The sequence below is a fragment of the Arachis ipaensis genome, chromosome B2, assembly GCF_059453495.1.
Source record: "Arachis ipaensis isolate K30076 ecotype BB chromosome B2, ASM5945349v1, whole genome shotgun sequence".
Taxonomy (NCBI): domain Eukaryota; kingdom Viridiplantae; phylum Streptophyta; class Magnoliopsida; order Fabales; family Fabaceae; genus Arachis; species Arachis ipaensis.
In genome coordinates, this window is record NC_142437.1 from 116,122,819 (window position 1) to 116,149,471 (window position 26,653).

The 26,653-nt window shown below is 30.2% G+C and overlaps 3 non-coding genes and 2 pseudogenes across 3 annotated transcripts; 3 read left to right on the forward strand and 2 right to left on the reverse strand.

Annotated features, from left to right (window-relative positions):
* Nucleotides 1-10: 10 nt before the first annotated feature.
* Nucleotides 11-12,824, reverse strand: LOC107627807 (phytosulfokine receptor 1-like; annotated as a pseudogene).
* On the forward strand, nt 5,375-5,493 carry LOC148575325 (U5 spliceosomal RNA). The gene has a single exon (XR_015906646.1). It is a non-coding gene; the product is annotated as a U5 spliceosomal RNA (small nuclear RNA).
* Nucleotides 12,825-13,054: 230 nt separating the features above from the next.
* On the reverse strand, nt 13,055-15,887 carry LOC107627808 (LRR receptor-like serine/threonine-protein kinase GSO2; annotated as a pseudogene).
* Nucleotides 15,808-15,926, forward strand: LOC148575326 (U5 spliceosomal RNA). Its single transcript, XR_015906623.1, has one exon. It is a non-coding gene; the product is annotated as a U5 spliceosomal RNA (small nuclear RNA).
* Nucleotides 15,927-16,777: 851 nt separating this feature from the next.
* On the forward strand, nt 16,778-16,895 carry LOC148575327 (U5 spliceosomal RNA). The gene has a single exon (XR_015906679.1). It is a non-coding gene; the product is annotated as a U5 spliceosomal RNA (small nuclear RNA).
* Nucleotides 16,896-26,653: the final 9,758 nt, after the last annotated feature.

Genomic DNA, 26,653 nt, shown 5'->3' on the forward strand with positions numbered 1-26,653 from the left:
TTAATTCTTATTACTTTATTGGTAGGTTTTTGAGGCTCTTGTTGTGATTCATCAATTGGTGAATTGAAATTTCAAAAGACAGTGGTAGTTTGGAATCAGAGAGCTCTTGAACCACTTCTTGCATTGATGGTCTCAACTTTGGATTGGAATTCAATCATGCCAATGCTATTGTTGCCACTAAAACTATCTCTTTTGCATCTCTTTGAAGCATAGGAAGACGAAGGCGAGAGTCCAAGAGATCCTTCAACATGTTTTGAATACAAGAGCACCACTCCAAAACTATAAAGGTCTCATTTTTCGGTCACACTCAAGAGTGTAGGCAAGCTCTACAAAAGGCCAAGAGGTTAAAAACGAAAACAGAAAATGAAAACGCAAACTAAACACATTAGAATTCATATTGTTCGGTTAAGTTCACACGTGCAATTTCAAAGACCAAATTAAATGTTTATTTTCTAAAAACTGTACCTGGGGCAATATAACCGCGTGTACCGACTAGCAATGTTTGATTTGAAGAATCAGGATCAAGAAGTGTAGCAGTGCCAAAATCCGAAACAAAAGCCTCCAAGTTTGAGTCCAACAAAACATTGTTACATGTTACATCTCTATGAACAATTGGTGGCTAACAATCATGATGCATGTAACACAAAGCATTTGCTATTCCTTTAATGATATTCATCCTCTTCCTCTAATTCAAATCCTTAGCTTCCACATCATTGCTCAACACACAAAATAAGCTTCCTCTTTCCTTGTATTCATAGATAAAAAACATGTACCTATTGTGAAGACAATAGGCATAAAGCTTGACAATGTTTCAATGCCGGATTCGCGATAACATCATAAACTCATTGCGGAAACTCTTGTCAAATGAAGGGTTCTGAGATTCTTTTTGATGAAGTTTCTTCAATGCAACAGTTCTACCACTTGGCAAATTTGCTTGGTAAACACTACCATATGCACCAGTTCCAATGCAGTATCTATTATCAAAGTCTTGTGTTGCATCAATTATGTCCTCAAATGCAATTTTCCCATCATAGTTCCATATAGAGAATAAGTCTCCATTCTTTGTAGAAACTCTTTCAACTTTTGTCTTAGCCACATGTTTTGTAAAACACAAGGTGGCAAGAAATAGTAAGAGAATGAATCCAATGATGGAAAGAGCAATTACAATTGTGTGCTTTGCTTTGTTTGATGATGGTGACTTTCTTTGTTGGACAGAGTGGCATGATGACAAATTTAGAGAGCCACATCCAATCAATGAGTCTTTTCGGAAAGAACAATAATCTAGGAGCTTGTCATGATGATCTTGTGAAAAGTCAAAGGAATTATATGAAAGGTTAATGAACCTTAGAGCAGCAAGTTCCTTGTTTAATTTTCCTGTAAAATTATTGTAACTAAGATCCAAACTCTCTAGCTTTGAAGCTAATCCATCAATATATGGAAGCTCACCACTGAAAAAATTATGGGTAAGGTCAACATTGGTAGCACAACCAATTTTGAAAGTAATGCTTCCATTTAGCATGTTGTGGTTTAAATCAATTGTTGCATTAAGAGCACAATAAGGGAAAAGAGTTTGTACAGGACCTTTCAAGTGGTTGTGAGAGAGGTCTATGTATGAGAGGCTTATGGCTTTGGCAATACTTGATGGTAGTGAGCCACTCAATTTATTTGATGAGAGGTCCAAAGAAGACATTTTATCCAATTGAAAAAGTTGTGGTGGTATTGAACCATTTATTAGGTTGTTTTCTATGTGCAATACTTGCAAAGAAGATAAACATCCTATTTCAGAAGGGATTGGACCTGTGAGTAAATTATTTGAGAGATTTAATATTTTCAAATGCATTAGATTGCATAATTTTGTTGGTATAGGACCTTCAATTCTATTTGAATGAAGAAAGTGTTGAGTCAAATTCTCTAATTGACTCAAAGTGGAAGGAATTATACTAGAGAGCGAATTTTTATATAGAGATAATCTCTCTAGACGACTTAAATTTTTTATCTTTTCTGGTATGAAACCTTTAATTTTATTTGAATTGAGGTTAAGATTGATCAATGCTCCAATCTAGAGAAAAAAAAAGGGATTGAACCAATGAGTGAATTTTTTAAGAGAGACAATAATATTGTTAAACAACTTAAGTTTTCAAGTTCTAATGGTTGGAGCCATGAAGTTGGTTTGAATCAAGAATTAGTTGGGTCAAATTCTTCAATTGCATGCCAAAACTAGAAGGAATTAAACCAGTGAGTAAATTATTAGAAAGAGACAATATTTTTAAATGGTTTAAATTTGATTTGTATTAAGAGAGAATTCAGTCAATTTTTTATCAATCCAAAAAGTAAAAAGAATTTGACTAATGAATAAATTATCTGAAAAAAATAATATTTCTAGATGACTCAAATTATCTATTTCTATTAGTATAGGATCTTCAATTTAGTTTGAATTAAGAGAAAATTAGATTAAATTCTTTAATTGACCAAAACTAAAAAAAATAGTACCCCTTAGTGAATTGCAAGAGAAGTCAAGCATCTCAAGTTGACTTAGATTTGAGAGTGTTTTAGGCAGCTTACGTTGGAGTTCATTGGTGGAAAGACCAAGATTGACAAGCTTAGTAAGAGGTGCCTATTTCTTTTGGGATGCTTCCTCTTAGTCCTAAGCCAATAAGTTGTAGAGTTGCTAAGTTAGGAGTGGCTCAATAATAAAAGTTGAAAATCTTGTTCGTAAAATATGGTTTGTTTTATATATATATATATATATATATATATTTTACTAAAATTTCCTTAATCTGTTCATGTTCAAATGTTTTAAAAAGATATTATTATTATTATTATTATTATTATTATTATTATTATTATTATTATTATTATTATTATCTACTTGATCAAAGATATTGCCCTTTTTATTTCCCATTTCCTTCTCGTCGTTCGGGTATTTATGTTATGTTTAAAACTTCAGATGATAAGAACAAAAGATTTCAAAGTTAACTGCACCATGAAGTTTGGGTGTTTACTCTTTGAAATTACTCAAAAAAGGACTTCATCAACTTTAAAATATAGTTAATAAGAATTTAAGACTAAGCCTTGACAGATATCTACGAAACATGCAAGATTCAGATCATTTCCACTTCTCTTAGGAAATACTAACGCTACTTAAAAATTTATTAACATACATGTATTTGGAGGCTGATAGTTAAATATTCAATTTTATCTCAATTTCTAATATATATATCATTTTCTCTCATTAAGATGCAAATTAAGATGTAGAAAAACATGTTCAGATTATAACAAAAAAAATTATTCCTTAAGTGATATATTAACAATAAAGGTAAATAGAACTAATCATTTGTTTATAATGATATTTACACACTTATTTGAATATTTAGAGATCAATTTATGTTAATTAACTAAAAATTGTAGGTATGCATATGGTGAATCCAATGAATGAGACAACATAATTGATAATGTATGAAAAGTGAATGTAAAAATACATATAAATAACTAAAGGTGAATTCTATGATGTTTTTGTAGGCTTTGATATGGTGTTTAAATTGCTTAATTTATTTTTTAAAGTAAAAAATAAAATGTTTAAAGTAAAAAATAATTTATTTAATTTTTATTAAATATTGTCTATTTACTTTTTATTTTTTAGTATCTTAGGCATAATATTAAAGACAGTATAGCATTCACCATAACTAAGTGTGTGTTCAGTTTTCGTTTGTCAAACTGGAATTTGAATGAGAGTGATTTTATAAAATTGATTTTGGAAACAATACATTTGCGTAATATTGGGGGTGAAACAATTTAATAACGTAAATTATCCTATTTTTTATATAGTATATTTTTAGTACTCTTAGTACTCTTTTTTAATACATTATAATTTTTTTTACTATTATTATTATTTATGGTTAAATTTTTATTTAATTTATTTTTTCTAATATGATTAATAAATCATATTATAAAAAGATAATAATAAATATAATACACAAAAATCATAATTATAAAAATATATAATGTCAAACAAAAAATTATCAAAAAATAAAAATAATAAATAATAAAAAAGAACTCATATAGAGAGAAATAATAAAAATTTTATAAATAATATAATAACATTTATAAAGAATAAAAATAAAAAAAATAAATGTTGAATGTTAATAGTTAAAAAATCGTTAGTAAAACGTAAAAGTTAAAAATGGTTGCTTTTTGTAAACGTAGTTTTAAACATAAAATCAATTTTGTGTTTATAAAAATAAAAATTTACCAAACCAAAAATTAAAACTTTCAAAAAATTGAAATTATACTTCTTTTTTTTTTTTTTTCAACACATTTTTCAGACACACCCTAAATATCTTTGTCTGTTAGGATGTCACACCAAAGAGTTTAGCTTTGGTTTTGACATGAATGAAAGCTTGAATCACAAATCTCGCTGCACTGTGCGCGAATTATTCTTTGTCATTTACTAAAGAATATCGTACGCACATTGCTTAGAGTAGTCTATCCCAATTTTTTAAAGAGCCTCGGTTTGTCTATTTCTTCAATATCTAAATTCAATTCCTGATTAGTTTACTTTGTAGCAGAACTAAACTAGTCAAAATACTTTTTCATTCTTTGGTTTTGTTATAGCTTGAATAATCTCTTTTGGCCTATTATTTCACCTCTGTTAGTAGGGATTTTAATTATTTTCACAAAAAAATTATTTTAAAGTAATTAAATTGACTAATACAGTAATTTATGATATAGGTTTTGTTAAAAGTTAAAAATACCACATTGACTACATTAAAAATTTAAATTTTTTTTATTATTATACTATTAAAAATTTTAAATTCTTTGTTATTATACTCTTAATATGATATTAGCTAAATTCTTATGATATTGTACAAATAAAGAAGTGCACACACAGTCATAAACGAATATCTTATATATGTAAGATATGTGCTTGTACTTGGAGCCACTTCTCAATTAAATTCCTGATTCATTCGGTTGGTTTACATTTTGCACTAATTAGATACAATGGAGCTTCAATTTACACAAAAAGTAGTGATTCTATCTTCAATTCACGTACAATTGCAGCCTATTGATATACAACATGTTAAATTTCAAGGCGAAAAAATTTTCAGATGATTGGCCAGTTCTCTGAGTCTTGAACAGTTTCGAAACGGTGGACAATGTTAATATTATGAGAGAAGCATTGAAGTTCTACTTCTAATTATTGTAGAAAGTCAGAGTGAGACATTTTATGTTACAAGAATACAATTCAAGATAACGTGTACAACCATGAACAAATGAATATCTTTGTCATTTGAAGTCCTACATCGGAGACATTATCTATGTTTTGGACATGACAACCAATATAAAATCCACTGAATACATCCATCTTAGAGTACGCAGCCACGCATTGTGCACATAGCGAACTATTCTTTCGCCTTTTACTAAAGAATACCGTGTGCACCTTGCATAGAGTGGCATACGCCAATTTTTGGAGGGTCTTTTCCTTTGTTAGGAAATTGATCCACAATTAAGTTTAATTATTATTATTTTTTTCTATTGCTTTGTTAGTAAATTCTTATGAGGTAAATGTTATGAGTAAAATAAAATGGTTACAAATATCAAATAAAATAATTATAAATAATAAATTAATATTACCAATAAAATTTAAATTACAAAAGTAATACCAAATACATGCTAGATGAGTACACTATAAAATATAATTTAAATTATAAAATTTTTAAAATTTAAAAAATAATACTAAATATGTTATATGAATATACTATATTGTCCAGCAAATTGATCCGCGGATATTATATTTTATTATCCGCGGATATTATTTTTTATTTTTTTAAAACAAGTACGTTAAAAGATAAAAAAATATTAAAAACAATTTTTGATTAACAACTTAATAACATCCAAACGCTTTTAACATATTTTAAGATTAAAAGTGAGTCAAATTAACTTGAATTTGTCTTATTAACAGCTTAATAAGCTAAACTATATCCACGTATCCGATCCGCACCCTTTGCGGATCGCATCCGCGGTCGCACTATAATAATTAAAAAATAAATATATATGTTTGATATTATATTTATTTCTTTGTATGTTTTAGTTAGTAATTATTATTCATATATTGTATTATTTTATTTTTGTTATTTAGAGAGAGTTTGATTAAAAATATTTTAGGAATAAATAAGTTTAAAAGTATGAAAGAAATATTTTTATCGAATTTTTTTACATAGAAATATGACTAAAAAGAGAATGTTTAATTATGCGGATATATCCGATATCCGATCCAATCCGGCACTAAAAAGTGCGGATATCATATCCGATCCGATCCGCGGACACCTCTACACTTAAATTCAGTTTTTAGATAAATAAAATTTAAATTATAAAACTTTTAAAATTTAAAAAGTCAATACCTGATTTAAAAAAATAAATATTATCAATTTAAATTAATTTTTAGATTAAAAAAATAAATTATAAAGCTTACTATATGAGTACATGTAGAAATTATTCATTTAAATTTGAAAAATGATAATACTATTTTTACTTCTTTTTAAAATTTTAAAAGTTTGTAAATTAAATTATATCTTTTTAATAATTTAAAAACTTTAAATTTATTAAATTAAAATAAATTAACTTTAAAAAAAAATCAACATAATCCAAATCCATTAAAATCATACTACAAACATCTTTTATTGTATATAATAAAAGATTATTTTTTATTTTTACACTATATTTTCTATATAACAATTTTTACAATCAAACCACAGAATAAAAAAAATTATTATATATAATAAAAGATGTCTGTAGTATGATTTTAATTGATTTGAATCATGTTGATTTATTTTAATTTAATTTATTTTAATTTAAACAATTTAAAATTTTTAAATTATTAAAAAGATATCATTTAATTTACAAAATTTTAAATAAAAATAAGAGCAATTTACATAAATAAATTATTTGTCTCTCAAATTTACGCAATTGTATTGTTTCAAATATGAAGACACAAATACATTGTTTTATATATCTATAGAAACCGCTACTGACAGTAGCGGTTTACCGAAACACATAATCCGCTATAATCAGCAGCGGATTACATGTAAATGGGAGAACACAGAAACCGCTAGAAGCTGTCGCGGTTTCTGTTTGTTGATGCTTGGCTATAAACTGCTACTGCCAGTAGCGGTTTACGTGAATTGGGACACGTGAGTAAGCAGCGATTTACGTTGAGTATATATTTTTTGCAATCATATGATTTGTATGGATAAAAAATGAAGTAATTTTTAAAGAAAAAATGTATATTTTAGTGAATTTTTTACTAAAAATAAATTATTTTATCATTCATGAGTTTTAGATGGGATAAAGATAAAAAAAATTAATCTTAGTTTATATATTTTAGTACTTTGTGAGTACTCACTCTTTGATTTGCTATTTAGTCTCCTCTTAATAATAAATACAAATAAAAAATTATTACATACATATTTATATTTTCTATTTTATTCATCAAAATTATGATGTTATCACTATTATTTATCCAATCAATCAACTATAAAATACAAATAATTTTTATTTTTTAAAATCTTAGAAAATATAAATGCAATGACCTTTTGAGTTATATGACTAAAGTTTAAAGATGATTTTTTAAATACATATTAATTGATAAAATTTTATATTCTTATGAATTATTTTTATAAATTAAAAAAATAAAATTACTAATATCTATCAGAATAATTATATCTCTCTATCAATATAGATTTAATAAATGTATAAAAATTTATATTTTAAATATTTAAATAAAATATAATTTTAACAAAAGGCTTCTACAATTACAGAAAATATATATTATTTGGTCTTGATTTATAAATTTTAAAAGAGATGAGAATAAAAAAAATTAGTCTTAGTTTGTATAATTTAATATTTTGAATATTATATTTTTTTATTTGTAATTTGGTGTCACTTTTAATAATAAATACAAATAAAAAATTTATTACATGCATATTTATATTTTTTAAATTATACCGTGAAATGATAAATTAAATTTTTTTATTTATAATATTATTTAAATAATATATACCATTAATTATTTATTTTGTAATTATTTTTTTAGATAAATATTAGTTTTACTATTTGTTTTCATACACAAGGTAGGTGGCATTTGGATACTCTTTATTCTCCTTTATCTCAAAATCTGAAAGATAATATTCTCTCTTACAATCCAGATGAACAAGTAGGTCCGGAAGTGGGTTGGTATTGGAGTGGGTCTGCTGCCAAAGTCTATGACTCACGCAATGGTTACTTGTGGTTGTGTAAGCAGCTGTTTGGTTGGGAGGAGAGGGAGAATTGGCTTTGGCTTTGGCGTCAGCTTGTTCCGGAAAAGCATACGTTTTTGGCTTGGTTGTGTCTTAAGGAGGCTATTCCTACTGCAAGTTTTCGCTTTAGAAGAGGGATGTCGTCATCGGATAGGTGTCCAAGATGTCTTTCTAGCCAGGAATTGGTTATACATTGTATTCGGGATTGTCCAAAAGCTCAGCTTGTCTGGCAAAGGTTGGATATTCCTTGTCATCCTTTGGATTTGAAGAACTGGTTCTTGTATCATAGCAGAGAGCACCCGTTCAAGTTCTTTTCGGGACTTTGGTGGATATGGCGAGCAAGGAATAACGACATCTTTAATCCCATGAAACTTGGCCTCCGAAAAAAGTCATTTGTCTGGCATTAACTTCAGAAAAGGAGCTTAGAAATATTTTTGAATTACAACGTATGTCCCTTCCCTCTACTCTAAATGATTTTTGGAATCCCCCATCCATTGGTACTTTTAAGATTAATTGTGATGCTAGTTATTTTGGTTCGGGTGATAGTGTTGGTTTTGCTTGTGTTATTAGAGATTGTAATGGGAGCTGGCAAAGGGGGTGTTTAGGAATGATTGAGAGTAATAGTATTCTTCAAGGAGAATTGTTTGCTATTTGGAGAGGATATCTCTTAGCTTGGGATGTGGGTCAACGAGATGTTATTTGTGAGACGGATTGTGTGGAAGCATTTAATCTTGTTACTCAAGATGGTTTTGGGTTTATTGATCCACTGGTGCTCAAAATAAGAGATATTATGCATTGGAATTGGCGTGTTGACTTTCGTTTGATTATGAGAGATGCAAACACGGTGGCAGATACTATGGCAAAGATGGCGATGAAGTTACAACTTTCGCATGTGGAGCTTCTTTCACCTTGGGAGGAGTTTAAGAGTAGTCTTAAACGGGACTGTCCTCTATTTAAGCAGTTCCTTGTTTTGTTTCTTTTGTTTTTCTTTGTTTAATTTATTTCAGTCACAAAAAAAAATACACAAGGTAAACCGCACCTGTCCCAATACACATAAACCGTTACTGCCAGTAGCAGTTTATGGCCAAGCATCAATAAACAGAAACCGCGACAGTCTCTGGCGGTTTCTGTGTTTCCCCATTCACATGTAATCCGCTGCTGGCTACAGCGGATTATGTATTTTGGTAAACTGCTACTAGCAGTAGCGGTTTCTATAAATATATAAAACAATGTATTTGCGTTTTCATATTTAAAACAATGTAATTGCGTAAATTTAAGGGGCAAACAATTTATTTATGTAAATTTCCCTAAAAATAAATATAGTATTATCATTTCTTAAATTTAAATAAATAAATTTCATATGTACTTATATAGCAAGTTTTATAATTTTTTTTAGTCACAAAAAAAATATAGCAAGTTTTATAATTTATTTTTTAATCTAAAAATTGAATTTAAATAGACAATATTTATTTTTTTAAAAGTTTTAAAATTTAAAGTTTATTTATAATTTATTTATATTTTAGTGCGTTGTAATTTTTTTTTTATCAAAAATAAAAAAACTCGAATTTGTAATCTCTAAATGAGTATAGAGAGACTACATCATTTAAACTATAATAGAAAAAATTGTAATTTAATCATATTATTTTATAACTATTTTATTTGAGTAACTTCTCCTAATATAATATTCAATTTGGTTTGTTAATTTGGAGCGAGTAGTTCTTTAGTCTCTCATCGAAATCCAAATTGAGTATTTATTCGAATGCCATAAAATATTTTACAAACGCTGGTTAACATGTGTTTAATTAAGGAAGGAGGAACTTTATTATATAAAACAAACTAGTATTTTTATCGGTAATGTTCGGGAATATAAATTTTTTGAAATTACGATTTATTTTATTTCGATAATATAGATTATGCATGATATAAAAAATTTATAAAATTAAACTATTTTTATAGAAAAAATCGTAGGTTGACAAAAATTTTTGACTAAGAAGATCAAGATATCTGTGGATAAAAAATCAAATAATAAGATTTTTAGTTATTATTTTTATATGAAAAATTCTAATTTTTTATTAATAATTAATTTTAACATTCGTTATCTAAAATTTAAAATAATTTAACGTGTATACTTTTACATTTAATTAGGTGTTAAGTCTGTTGTACAAATAGAAATAATTAATTTTTATACTTGCTATTTAAAAATAACATTTTTTTTCTCGGGCAAATAACCATAATAAGCTAGGGAGAACAAAAATTTACACAAATCCGCCAAACCAGATTCTCGTTCAAGAATCCACCAAAGCACGTTTTTATATAGTTCGAAACAGTGCAATTCGAACTCCAAATTCATATAATTCGAATCATGTTGATTCGAACTACGTTGACATGCACACACGCATGTAATTCGAATCCATCTGATTCGAATTACACACTAACAGTAATTCGAATTACTCCCTAACACGCAATCCTAAGTAATTCGAATTTGATTGATTCGAATTATTTATGGTATAATTTGAATTATACTGTTAAAAAATTAATAATTTATTAAAAAAATTAATAATTTAAAATTAAAAAAATATATATTTTATTTCATACATTAAAAAAAGCTAACAAAATATTTAATTACGAGACTTCTTTAAAATATTAATGAGCTACCAATTCGAATTATATACAATACTCTTTTGTCCATTTTTAATAACTCATGAATATTTTTTAACAAATTTTTTAATAAATTTATTTAAATTATACTACAAAAAATATTTTATTCTATGCAAAATAATTTAAAAAAAAATGGCTTAAAAATATTAGGAGTACTATAAAAATTTGTAATGTTCTAATAATTTAGGTAAATACATGCATATACTCAAATTTTAAATAAAATACTCTACATAGTCAATTTTAATTTAGAAATTAAAAAAATATTTTATTCCATACAAAATAATTAAAAAATATATTTTATTCTATACAAAATAATTTAAAAAAATGGCTTAAAAGATTTTATGAGTACTATAAAAATTTGTAATATTCTAGTGATTTAGGTAAATACATGATAAAAATATATTTTCTTTAATTTCTAAATTAGTATTGATTATGTAGAGTATTTCTTTAATGTCCTAAGTCATTAGGACATTACTATCTTAGTGTGCATGTCAACGTAGTTCGAATCAATATGATTCGAATTATATGAATTTGGAGTTCGAATTGCACTGTTTCGAACTACATAGAAACGTACTTTGGTGGATTCTTGAACCAGAATTTGGTTTGGCGGATTTGTGTAAATTTTTGTTCTCCTTGGCTTATTATGATGATTTGCCCTTTTTTCTCTGTATATAAAAATATAATTAGATATTAGCATACAAAAATTATACTAATAGTTATAAAATTAACTCAAAATTAATTTTTTTAAAAATAATTGAACCTTGATTCTAACTTTTAATTATAACATTAGTATTCTCTCCAAATTATATTTAATAAATATTTGAAAGAAGAGAAATAAAAATATAGATTAGAAAGATAAGCGGTGAAAATTTAAAACTAAATAAAAAATTAAAAAATATATATAATAATAATATTTTTTATTTGAATTATATTATTTTGTTAATTAATTTTGCTTTCGGTAGAACAAAAACATAGAAAAAAATAGAGAATGAGAGAAAAGAGAGAGAAAAATAAAGATAAAAAATGAGAGTGAGAGTGAGAGTTTATTAATTTTAGAAGAAAAATTTTTATTTTAATTATAAAAAAATATCGGATGACATATTTTGATTTGTCAAATTATTAATATAAAATATAAATTATATATAGAGTAAAAATAGTAGAGAGAAATAGAAAAATGGAAAGTGGTAGATGAGAGAATTTATGCAGTTTATTAATTTTGAAAAAAAAAATTTCTCTCAATTTTAGTAAGAGAGTATCATGTGACACATTTGATTATTAAATTAGATAGTAATATATGATATATAATATAGGTATATTTTAATTTTAATTTTAATATTTTAATTTTAATTTTAATATTTTAATTTTAATTTTAGTACAACTAAAAAATGTCATGTTGCACATTTTGATTGTTAAATTAGTAATTAATCATTGATATTGATAATGATATATAAAATAGATAGAGTGGTTGAAGGAATGAGAGAAATAGAGAAAGGAAGAGGGATGAGGGAATAACTCTTTAATTTTGGAGGAAAAATTTGATTTCAATTGCAACGAGGGAGTGACATGTGACATATTTTGGTTGTAAAATTAGTAAGGAGGAGGAAGAATTTTTAATTTTGGAGAAAAGATTTAATTTCATTGGTGACATGTGCCACATTTTAGTTGTAAAATTAGTAAAGAGAGGCGAATTCTTTAATTTTAGAGAAAAAAATTTGATTCTAATTGTAATAAGAAAGTGACATACAACACATTTTGGTTATAAAATTATATATATATATATATATATATATATATATATATATATATATATATATATATATATATAATAGATTATTATAAAGATTATAAAGAGAAGTTACCGTTAACTAATGCCATAATCATAATCATCTTTTCAAAATGTAGACGAAAAGATATTTTCTAGTTTAATAACACAAATAACTTTAAAATAGTTTAATTATCTACAACCATGAAACTTAAAACAAAATGTTTGCACCAAAATAAGAAAAATCAACCCAAAATGTGTTAGAAATTTTCATAATCTCAATTTGGAAACGAAAACTACTTATTCCTCCTCAATCTATCTAAATGCAAAAATAGGCCTACAATTTCTGTCTTACAAATCACAAGATGAAAGATGCAGCTCTTGTTGATTCATCAATTGGTGAATTGAAATTTCAAAGAAAGACAAAAGCATCCAAGTTTGAGTTCAACAAAACATTGTTACATGTTACATCTCTATGAACAATTGGTGGCTTACAATCATGATGCATGTAACACAAAGCATTTGCTATTCCTTTAATGATATTCATCCTCTTCCTCCAATTCAACTCCTTAGCTTCCACATCATTGCACAACACACAAAATAAGCTTCCTCTTTCCATGTATTCATAGATCAGAAACATCTACCTGTTGTGAAGACAATAACCATAAAGCTTGACAATGTTTCTATGCCGGATTCGCGATAACATCAGAAACTCATTGCGGAAACTCTTGTCAAATGAAGGGTTCTGAGATTCCTTTTGATGAAGTTTCTTCAATGCAACAGTTCTACCACTTGGCAAATTTGCTTGGTAAACACTACCATATGCACCAGTTCCAATGCAGTATCTATTATCAAAGTCTTGTGTTGCTTCAATTATGTCCTCAAATGCAATTTTCCCATCACAGTTACATATAGAGAACAAGTCTCCATTCTTTGTAGAAACTCCTTCAACTTTTGTTTTAGCCACATGTTTGGTAAAACACAAGGTGGCAAGAAATAGTAAGAGAATGAATCCAATGATGGAAAGAGCAATTACAATTGTGTGCTTTGCTTTATTTGATGATGGTGACTTTCTTTGTTGGACAGAGTGGCATGATGACAAATTTAGAGAGCCACATCCAATCAATGAGTCTTTTTGGAAAGAACAATAATCTAGGAGCTTGTCATGATGATCTTGTGAAAAGTCAAAGGAATTATATGAAAGGTTAATGAACCTTAGAGCAGCAAGTTCCTTGTTTAATTTTCCTGTAAAATTATTGTAACTAAGATCCAAATTCTCTAGCTTTGAAGCTAATCCATGAATAGATGGAAGCTCACCACTGAAAAAATTATGGCTAAGGTCAACATTGGTAGCACAACCAATTTTGAAAGTAATGCTTCCATTTAACATGTTGTGGTTTAAATCTATTGTTGCATTAAGAGCACAAGAAGGGAAAAGAGTTGGTATAGGACCTTTCAAGTGGTTGTGAGAGAGGTCTATGTATGAGAGGCGTATGGCTTTGGTAATACTTGATGGTAGTGAGCCACTCAATTTATTTGATGAGAGGTCCAAAGAAGACATTTTGTCCGATTGAAAAAGTTGTGGTGGTATTGAACCATTTATTAGGTTGTTTTCTATGTGCAAAACTTGCAAAGAAAAAATCCTATTTCCGAAGGGATTTGACCTGTGAGTAAATTATTTGAGATTTAATATTTTCAAATGCATTAGATTGCATAATTTTGTTGGTATAGGACCTTCAATTCTATTTGAATCAAGAAAGAATTGGGTCAAATTCTCTAATTGACTCAAAGTTGAAGGAATTATACCAGAGAGCAAATTTTTAGATAGAGATAATCTTTATAGACGACTTAAATTTTCTATCTTTTTTGGTATGAACTTCTAATTTTATTTGAATTGAGGTTGAGATTGATCAAAAGCTCCGATTTAGAGAAAGAAGGGATTGAACCAATGAGTGAATTTTTTGAGAGTGACAATGTTAAACAACTCAAGTTTCCAAGTTCTAGTGGTATGGAGCCACGAAGTTGGTTTGAATAAAGAATTAGTTGGGTCAAATTCTTCAATTTCCCAAAACTAGAAGGAATTAAACCAGTGAGTAAATTATTAGAAAGAGACAATGTTTTTAAATGGCTTAAATTTTTTATCTCCATAGGTATAGAACCTTTAATTTGATTTGTATTAAGAGAGAGTTCAGTCAACTTCTTCATCAATCCAAAGTAAAAGAAATTCGACCCGTGGATAAATTATCTGAAAAAGATAATATTTTTAGATGACTCAAATTATTTATTTCTATTGTATAGGGCCTTCAATTTGATTTGAATTAAGAGAGAATTGGATCAAATTCTTTAATTGGCCAAAACTAGAAGGGATAGTACTCCTTAATGAATTGCAAGAGAGGTCAAGCATCTTAAGTTGACTGAGATTTGAGTGTGTTTTAGGCAGCTTACCTTGGAGTTCATTGGTGGAAGGACCAAGATTGACAAGCTTAGTAAGAGTGCCTATTTCTCTTGGGATGCTTCCATACAACATAACTGATTTAATAGTAATGTGATAAAATTTACCTAAAATGTTTTGTCATAGATAAAACTTGAAGCACTAGCCATTTTGACAAATCTGGTAGCAAGAATAATGAACTAAATTTGAATATCAAAATTGCACCCCCTAAAGAAAAGTAATCTTACACAGTATCTTCCAAAATTTTTAATAAGGATGTGAGAAATAAAGAAAAAGGAAATGCATCATATTGACCTCATTCATAATGGATTGTCTTTCAAATACTAATTGTTGAATATTTTGTCAACTCTTTTATTGGCTTGTGGGGCAGGCACAATTTTTCATTGACAGCTTTTTTTTAACTGAATTTTGAAAAACATATTATACCTTTCTAAGAACATGGAATTATAGGCCTGATAAATGCAATGCAGTAAGGCAACTATTGCATGCCACACGAAACATATTAGAACGGGTTTTGACACTTTGCAGCAACAACCAATGTATGTGTTTGTCTTTTAACAGGTCCTACATCGATGAAGCCACTTATGCTTCTCACATGAGGGTTATTAGAAATAGCAGTGATGGGCAACAACTCCAAAGCACGCAGCCACGCATTATGTACAAAGCGGACTATTCTTTCGCCTTTTACTAAAGAATACCGTGTACATGTTGCATTAAGTGGCATACGCCAATTTTTGAAGGGTTTTCTCCTAATTTAGGAGTTGCCCACAATTGTAGTTATAAAATTTATTTTGTGAATCTTATTGGTAAATTTCTAATAGAGGAATGTTATGCCGTTAAAAAGTTTAGTTTGGTGTGAAAAAATATGTATGGGAGAAATTGTGGTTGAATTTAAGAAATTAGACTTAAATAAGTAGTTTTTAATGCTATTCTAATTATTTACGGTTTTTCTACTATGGAATGGAAGAAGAATCTCTTGATAGGATTTTTTGGTGACTATCTCTTGATAGGATTGATAGTAATGGATTATGGTTCTGAAATTATTGAATGTCAAACTTAGAATTTTTTAAAAATTTTCGTTATGATGAGTTTAAAGGATCATCAACGAGCTTTACAAATAAAATAGACTACTGTACTGATGCTTACACAACAACCGAATGAGTTATACAACATATCACTATAACCAAATACCAACTATGTCACAATTAGAGAACCAAGAAGCTTTTACAAATTAAAGTTTATTGTAAAGCCTACATCCCTACATAACAAGTGACTGTTATTACCATATGACCATAGGTATATCGTCACAAATAAATAACCAGAATCATTATTGGAAAACAGCATGTTATAAGTTTGAAGGACGACTGCTTTTCATATGACCATATCATTGCTTCGAATATTTGAATTCAGTGCATCTGATTATTTGAATTGAGAGAATTCAATTCGTTTTTCTGGTTATAGATGGTAACAGAAATAATTGTACGTGTCAATGTGTCATAAGAAACTGGCTCCAACTTGTTTTGACACAATAAGTCCCACACCGAGGAAACTTCCTATGGGCCTGAAGTGAGAGTTACTACATAAGCTAGTGCTAGTTAAAATCAGAATTTACGCAGCCACGCATTGTGCACAGAGCGAACTATTCTTTCGCCTTTTACTAAAGAAAACCGTGTGCACGTTGCATTCAGTGGCATACACCAATTTTTGAAAGAGCTCTCTCTTTAGAGTGGCTCTACAACAAAGTTCAAAATTTATGCCAATTTTTGAAAGAGCTCTCTCTTTAGAGTGGCTCTACAACAAAGTTCAAAATTTAAATTTAATGCCGTGTGCACGTTGCATTCAGTGGCATACGCCAATTTTTGAAAGAGCTCTCTCTTTAGAGTGGCTCTACAACAAAGTTCAAAATTTAAATTTAATGGTTAATTTTATACGTCCTAATAATATTTCAAAGTTATAAAATCCAGAAATAATATTTCAATGTTATAAAGTCCAGAATATGCTGAGTTAAATTGTAAAATTAAGAATATATGATGAGTTACATTGTAACTGATTTTTGTTGCGGTATTTTTTATTTTTTTTGGTGACTTGCGGTATTTTTTATTTAAATAAATTAAAAAATATTTTATTTATTAAAATAAATGATTTTAGAAATAATTACAAAAATACGTAAAAAATGTTTTATTTTGTTAAATAAAATAAAAAATAGGACAAATGGTAGAAATATGCGAGCATGAGATGAGATTTTAATGAGACATGGATCAACCAAAAACATATTCGAATGAGATGAGATTTTAATGAGACATGGATTAACCAAAAACATATTCGAACTAAATGAGACATGGATCAACCAAACTCTGAGATTTTAATGAGACATGGATCAACCAAAAGTATTTTCGAACTAAGAAGTTTAGTAATTCGAATCAACCCTGTTTGAATTAGTGAGCGTATTTGCAGTCTTAGTAATTCGAAGAGTTCGAATCTACCTAATTCGAATTACATGGTGAGGAATTCGAATTATATTTTGAATCTAGCTTATTCAAATTATGTGTATGTAATTCGAAAATTGCTGTTTGTGCATTGTCTTACTGTCGCCACTTTTTATAATACTCCTAACATTTTTTAAGCCATTTTTTTAAAATTGTTTTGCATGGAATAAAATATTTTTTGCGACATAATTTAAATAAATTTATTAAAAAATAAAAAATTAAAAAATATATTTTATTCTATGCATAAAAAAAAATTAACAAAATATTTAATTACGATATTCTTCAAAATATTCATGAGCTATCAAAAATGGATGAAACTGAAGAGTACCGTATTCGAATTGATAGCTCAAACATTTCGAAGAAATCTCATAATTAAATATTTTGTTAACTTTATTTTTAATGTATAGAATAAAATATATATTTTTTAATTTTTAAATTATTTATTTTTTAATAAATTTATTTAAATTAAATTATGTCACAAAAAAATATTTTATTCCATGCAAAACAATTTAAAATTCACTATTTTTTACTAAAAATAAATTATTTTATCATTTATGAGTTTTAGAAGGGATGAAAATAAAAAAAAAATAGTCTTAGTTTATATATTTTAGTACTCTATGAATACTCACTCTTTGATTTGCTATTTAGTCTCATTTTAATAATAAATACAAATAAAAAATTATTACATGCATATTTATATTTTTTATTTTATTCATCAAAATTATGATGCTATTACTATTATTTATCCCATCAATCAACTATAAAATACAAATAGTTTTTATTTTTTGGCATAAAACAACAAAGTTGCACAAATAAAAAAAAATTCATTTAAAGAGAATGAAGTAATTTTTAAAGAGAAAAATATATGATTTAGTGAACTTTTGGCTAAAAATAAATTATTTTATTATTTATAAATTTTAAAAGAGATGAGAATAAAAAAATTAGTCTTGATTTATATAATTTAATACTTTGAGTATAGTATTTTTTTATTTGTAATTTAGTCTCACTTTTAATAATAAATATAAATAAAAAATTTATTACATGCATATTTATATTTTTTAAATTATATTGTGAAATGATAAGTTAATTTTTTTTATTTATGATATAATTTAAATAGTATATACCATTAAATTATTTGTTTTGTAATTATTTTTTAGATAAAGATTAGTTTTACTATTTGTTTTCATACTAAACTTAAAACGCTGCTGCCTCTAGCGGTTTACACACGTGTCTCAATGCACATAAACTGCTACTTCCAGTAGCGGTTTATGACTAACTATAATCATGCAGAAACCGCGGCAGGAACAGCGGTTTCCATGCTGCCACAACTCAGGAACAGCGGTTTCCATGCTGCCACAACTCAATGTAATCCGCGGCTAGCAGTTTAATAATGCATTTGCGTCTTCATTTTGGAAACAATGCATTTGCGTAATTTTAAAGGTGAAACAATTTATTTAGGTGAATTACCCTTAAAAAAACTAACAAAATATTTAATTACGAAACTTTTTCAAAATATTCATGAATTATCAAAATATTCCATGCATGTTGAAATCAATCAATCAACTACCTAACATCCTCAAAAACAAGACGTAATTTCTAACTACAAGAGCTTCATCAAAACTCCATGTAGTTTTCATAGAAAAAAGCGAAAAGAATGGAACCTTGATGCGCTTGGAGTAGGTGGCAGAGACATAGACGGAGGGAGAATTTCTCACTATATAATTCGAATTGGGGTGATTCGAACTTTCCGATGCATGGTTCCAATTAGTATGATTCGAATTACTAAGACTGCAAACACCCTCACTAATTCGAATATGGTTGATTCGAATTACTAAGCTTCTTAGTTCGAATGAGGTTGATTCGAATTATATAGAGACATGCTTTTAGTTGATCCATGTCTCATTTTTTTGTTTGGCTTAATCATATAAAATCTCATGCAAACTGGCTTATTTCTACCATTTACCCTAAAAAATACTACTCATCGTCTTTTAAATATTGTTATTTATTCAATTTTTAAATTTAATATTTTATTATTTTAATTTTTTAATTAATCATGTTTCCTATTTTTAAGGAACTATTTTTACTTTTATTTAATTTATTATTACACTTGTCACCGTAAAATTTATAACCATTTGCAATGCATTGATTTTTCATAAACTAAACCATAAAATTTGTAACAACTTTTAGTGTACTAAATCAGCCAAGTTTTTAAAATAAATTAAACTCACTTTAATGTTTTTTTTTCTTATTCAAAATATTTAAAACTCATGTCAAAAACACATCTAAAATTAAATAAACAACATAAATACATTCAAAATTATGTATTGATACATCTAAATTATTGGCATTGTGATTGAAGGTTGTGGTAGGCTTAGAGAAGGGGGGTTGAATCTATGTCTTCCTTTTAATTACTGTTGTTACCCTTTTAAAACAGATTTGCAATTCTGATTCTGTTTTAACTTAGCAGCGGAAATTTATGAGACAATTTATTTTTGTCTCATGAATATCAGAAAACAGAACACAGCAGAGAAGAGAAAAGCTAACACCAGCATGTATCCTGGTTCGGTTGCCTTGTGCTATGCAACCTACATCCAGTCTCCTCCACAACTGTGGAAGAATTTCACTATAGTAAACAGTATTACATACACCAATAACACAGGATTGACCCAATCCTTTCACACTCAAGTTCTAACCTAACTTGACATTGGCTATGCTAATACCTAACTATACCTCTTAGTGCTAACCCAACTAAGAAAGGGATACCATTCAGATACTAGATACAAGACACTTAAACAACCTAAAGAAATCAGAAAATAACTCTAGGCTTTTCTCTCAAGTGTATCTCTCAGCCTTTTTCCACTCATGGCTTTTTCTCAAGCTTTCTCACAATGCCTTTTCTCTCTAGAAATTACAGAAAGATAAGCTTAGAAAAGTACATTACAATCAGTAAAATATGAAGGAGATTGACTTCATCAACAACCTCTGTGCTATGCGAAAAACCAGATTAGCAAGCCTCTGATTCAGTTCTTCATACTGGCGGAATGCACCTTTGATTAGGTTACACTGTCCAGTTAGATGAACTTCTTCAAAGAGCTCTCTCAGAACAATAACCTCTATTCACTGGTTTTCTCTCCTTGCTTTTTGAATGAACAGCAAGCTTCTTTTATCTCCTTGCATGTGGCTGAGTTCTTCTTCCAAGGTCAACACCTTGAGCCTTGAGCTTCACCAACCCACAAGCACACTTTTTCTTCTCAAGCATCAAAGTAGAACCTTTGCTTCTGACTTCTCCAACTTGACCGAAAGCCACAAAACAGTAACAATAGAAATCTTCTTATGGTCAACTTGATCTTAGCCATTGAAAAACTACTTGGTCCCCAAGTATCACTTGTGACCGTAGATGTGAAGCAGAATAGGGCAGAGACCAACTTTCCCTTGAATGCCATTTTCGGATATAGCAGAGAGTTGGGAAGAAGGGATGAAGATTTGATGCATGCAAGATGAGATGGATTACCTTTCTTAAGCTTGATTTAGCTTGGGATTTCTGTTTTAGCTTCTGTGCTTCAAGCTTTAACTCTCTCTCTCTTGCTTCTTTGGTTATTGGCTTATGGAGAAACCTTTTTCTCTCTTTCTCTTTCTTACTTTTCTGATGCCATGATTTGACTTGATTAGAGAGGAGAGATACGTTGCACTTCAAAAGAGGGAAGACTTCAATCTTACAAGAGAAGCTTTGTGGGATGGATACGGGTTTGGATTTAATTTCCATTAAGCAACCCGATTGGCCCATCAGTTCCTTAGGCTTCTTTCTTTTGGGCTGTTCTTGCTTCTTTATCCATCAGCCTTGCTATATTACTTTCATACCACTTGGGCTGCTTGAATTGAATTAGGCCTGCAACACAAAATAAATAATTAGCAAAATATACTTATTAATTAAACAAAATCTAATTATTTATTTTGCCAAAAATAATGTTTGTCATCACTAATTAATTAGTTAATTTCTTAACTCAACAATCTCCCCCTTGATGACAAACATGATTTTAAGCAACACTCAAAAGGAAATGAGTTTGAGTTAAGGTTTTAGAGACTCCCTTTGAATGATGTTGCTCCCCCTTTCCTTTTCAACAGTAGCTCCCCCTGAATTTGAGCTCTTTTCTTTTTGTTCCTGTTTACATTAAGCTTAAAAGGAGTTGTTCAAGATGTAACTTGACTAAGGGATTCTTATATAACCAGCAACACATATTCAGCCCAGTATTTCTTATCATTACAACAGCCAAAGCATATTGTAAAACAAAAAATTGCAAAAGCAAAGTTCAGTTCTAATCCGAAACAAAGTTCAGAAAAGAATTAGCAGTATCAATAAATTATCAGCAGCAATCAACTAACTAATCAGAAAAATCAGCAGCATCATTCAATCAGAATCAAAATCAACCTAATCAACCTTTAATAGCTATTACTCCCCCTTTTGTCATCAAGGGCGGATAACATGCAAGATCAACAACAAAACAGCACTATAAATCCTGCAAGAAAGGTTAGTGTACAGCCAAAATAACTGTCTAAATAACTAAAAGTGAATCAGTGTTCAAAGTTATTACAGTTATCCAAGACAACAAAAGTATACCAAGAAGTAGCAAAATAAAACAGAGCTTTTGAGATAAAAAGATGAGCAGCATCAGCAGATTTTATGAGACAAATCCTAGGCATCAGAACCATTCCCTTCCGAGGCAGCTTCCTCTTCAACATCAGTGGCAGCATCTTCATCATTTTGAAGGTTATCAATGAAGGTCATCAGTACAGCCACCCTATCCCTTGACTTCTTCAGGAAGTTCTCATGCTTGCTAGCCAGCTTCCTTTTCTCTTTGCTCAATTCAATCAAGTGGTTCGATTGAGAGACAAACTCTTGAGCAACATCCCTGACCACATTCAGCAGAGTGGATTTCTTCCCAGTGGAAATGGAAGTACCCTCAGTGGAAGGAGCAGTGGAATCCTCAGGGACAAAATCCTCATCTTCATCATCTAGGACGACTCGTTCAGATCGAGTGGGTCCTTTGTTCTGTTTCACTGAACCACCCCCCTTTAGGTATGAATGTCTATTCTCATATTTCTCATTGGTCAAGTCAACACCAAAATACTCAAAAATACAAGTTAGAAACATGCCATAAGGTAGAGCTTTGTCCTTTTCACTTCTAACAGAATCAAACATGTATCTTACCATCAAATATGCAAATGAAATTTCAGTTTTGGTGAGAATGGCATATAAAACAAGAGTATCAGTGTAGGAAACCCTTTGATATGAGCCGCTTTGAGGCAGAATAATATGATTGACTATTCGGTGCAGTTGAGCACGCTCATATCCTAGGGCTTTGTGAGTGGGTGTAATGCCATCTATTAAAGAGATATGTTCACAAATACTAGCCAGGGAATCATTGTAAGAAACACCAACTCCTTCATCCCACTTAACTGACGTGTAGGCACAGGGCCCAACATCAGTATACTTCAAAGCATCACTGACGGTCTCATTGTTTAAAACGATATCTCGGCCCTTGACATACGAATGAGCAGTGCCCTCATGATAAGTCATGTTTGCATAAAACTCTTTGACCAACAAGGGATAAACAGGTTTTTTGATATAAAAAAGGTGATTCCAGTCCAGAAAAATCAAGTTATCAACAAAAGGAAATCCTTTTCTTTTCAAAGATGGCAAATCAGCGAGAAAAGAGGGACATAGGGTACGATACTGGATAACCTTCTCATAAAAATCATTGTTCATGGCAGATTTGAATCTATAAGGGTTATAGTTCGAATGAGAAGTCAAAAAGTGAGCTTTGTGATCAAAAGGTCCAATGTCTGGTTCTTTAACATTCTGGAGAGGGACTCGAGTGTTACCTCGTTGAGAGCGCATTGGAACCGACCTGGATTTTGGTTGAGATGGTTCGGGTATGGGATCCTCAGTCGCCTGACGTTTGCCTTTGGAGGAGCCAGGCTTTGCTGAACTTGGTTTTGAGGAGCCAGGCTTGGAAGGTGTGGCCTTTGGTGGTGGCGTCAGCTTGGCAGAGGTAGGAAACCATGGAGTTTTTTTGGTCCGAGCCATGGGGTCACAGCGATGAGGAGAGGTAGGAGGAGAAGGAGAAGGGGTAAAGGTGCGGTCTTGAGAGCGAGTGGATGGCTTTGTGGGTAGCTTGAAAACCTTCTCACGAGGAGCCCTTTTTGCAATGGTTTTCTTCCTCATTTGGTTAGTTTCAATTTAAGAAGAGGAGAGAGTAGTAAGGGTAGTGGTGAAAACAGAAGTGATGGAGAAGGAGTTATGGAGGGAAGAGAGGGAGTGTTGGTAACCGTACCCAAAAAGCAAGTTTCCAAAACCATGCAACTGCATCACTGACAAACCCCAATTTGACGGTTTGTTTTGCCTTGGATTTAGAACATTTTGATAACCTTTTGTCACATTTAGCCTAAGAATTAGCATGGTTTTGTTATCTCTTCCATGATTGTGCTTAAGTGTAGAAACATGCTTTTTAAGCCTTATTTTGGTAAATTCTAATTTCTGTTTGATTCCATACGATGCCTTGATGTGTTTGCTAGTAATTTCAGGGTTGAAATAGGCTAGGCATGAATCAAAGGAAGCAAGGAAGGAAGCATACAAGTGGAGAGAAGCATAAAAAGTCAAAGAAGCAAAGTCAGCCATGCACGCGCACGCGCACAAGGCGCTCGCGCGCACATTGCAGAATCGACCAGGGACGCGCACGCGTACCATGCGCGCACGCGCCGATGCTGGCACATGACCTCATTAATGCAACACGTGCCTGGCGATTTGAGAGGGTTTCTGAACCCATTTTTGGCGCCAAATTGCTAAGGGAAAGGAATAAAAGGATGAAGGATTAAGGAGGAGGCATGAATCATTCATCACAAAAGATCATTGACCACTTTAGGTGTTAGTTACCATTAGTTTTAGTTTTTTAGTTAGTTTCTAGAGAGAGAAGCTCTCCCTTCTCTCTAGGATTAGGATTAGGTTTAGGTTAATCTCTCTTCTTAGATCTAGGTTTAACTCATGCTTTGATTCACTTTTCATTTACCAATTCTTAATCTCCTCATCTTCCTCTTTCTAGATGTGTACTTTAATAATTGTAATTCTTCATTTTGTTTTGGATATATTGTTGTTCCTTGGTTTTCTTTTAATAATGCAATTTGAGGTAATTCATGATAATTGTGATTTCCTTTATTGTTGTTGTTAATTCCTTTCAATAATTGTTGTTAGATTTCATTCTTGTTGTTGATTTACTATGTTTCTCTTTTGTGCCTTCCAAGTGTTTGATGAAATGCTTGGTTGGATTTTAGTATAGGTTTTGTATCTCTTGGCTTTGGTAGAGTAATTAGTGACACTTGAGTTATCTAACTCCCTTGTTGAATGATAATTGGATAGATTGCTAATTGATTTGAAAACCTCTAAAGCTAGTCATTCCTTTAGGAGTTGATTAGGACTTGAGAAATCAAATCGATTCATCCACTTGACTTTCCTTCAATTAGTGAGGGTTAACTAAGTGGTAGCAATGATCAATTCTCATCACAATTGAGAAGGATAACTATGATAGGACTTCTAGTTCTCACACCTTGCCAAGAGCCTTTTATAGTTGTTAGTTTATTTTCATTGCCATTTACTTTTCATGCTCCTTATCCAAAACCCCAAAATAACTCATAACCAATAACAAGACACTTCATTGTAAGTCCTAGGGGGAACGACCCGAGGTTTAAATACTTCGGTTTATAAATTTTAGGGGTTTGTACTTGTGACAAACAACTTTTTGTATGAAAGGATTAGTGATTGGTTTAGAAACTATACTTTACAACGAGATTTCATTAGTGAAATTCTAAACCGTCAAAAATCCATTCATCAAAATGGCGCCGTTGCCGGGGATGAGCAATGGTGTTGTGTTATTGGTTATTGTACATATGTGAATATTGTGAATAGGTTTATCTTTTGTTGTTTCTTAATTTTTGTTAGTTTTATTTTGTTCTCTCATTATGAATTCTCATCACTTTGGCTTTGAGTTTGGTTCTAAGTGTGTTGTAGGAAATGTGGACTTTAATGGCAACATGTACCAAGGATGGAACACTCCAAGATGGGAGGAGCCTCAAGGAATTGATCACTCCTATTGGCATCAACCTCCGGACACTTATAGGTATAATTTCCATCCTAATGCATGCCAATTTAATGGCTATGGTAGCTCCTTTTATGACAACCAACCACCACCATATGCCTATGACGCGTACCCTCAACATGAACCTCAACCATTCTCACAAGCCTTTCATCACCAAACACCACCCTATGATCCATATCCATCATATAACCAATCATCCACACCATATCCTTATGGCCATTATGAGCAAGAACCCTTAGAACCACCACCCTATCAAGATCACTACCAAGAACCACCTCAAATCTCACCATCTCCATACCTTTACCAAGAAGAACCACCTTCCTACTATGAATCCTCTCTTCAAAATAATGAACCTCCATATTCACCTCAAGCCCCAATAGACGAGCCTCTCACTTTGTTACTCCAAGGACAAGAAGCCATGAAGCGGGATACACTTGAGTTTGTGACCAATTTGACCAAGGTGGTGCACACTTTAGCCCACCAATGCTTGAATACTCAAGGTACTTCCGTGACCACATGTGAAAAGTCAAAAGAAGAGCAAAGTGTGAAGGAGAAATTGGAAATTTCGGTGGAGAAGGAGGAGTCAAATTTTGTGTTGGAACAATTGGAGGAGCCTATGATCATTGAAGAAAAGGAAGAGGTGGTTGAAGATTTAGGAGATGTTGAAAGTCCAAGGGAATGTAGCATCGTGGAGGACTCTTCCAAGAAGCTTGATATTGATGTTGAGGAGGGTGCGCAATCTCCAAGGCATATCATCGTTGGAGACTTGGAAGAAGTTTATCAAGAAATGGATTCAATCATAGATGAATTGCTCTCTACAATGGAATCCTTCCCCGTTGGACATGGAGTTGAAATTA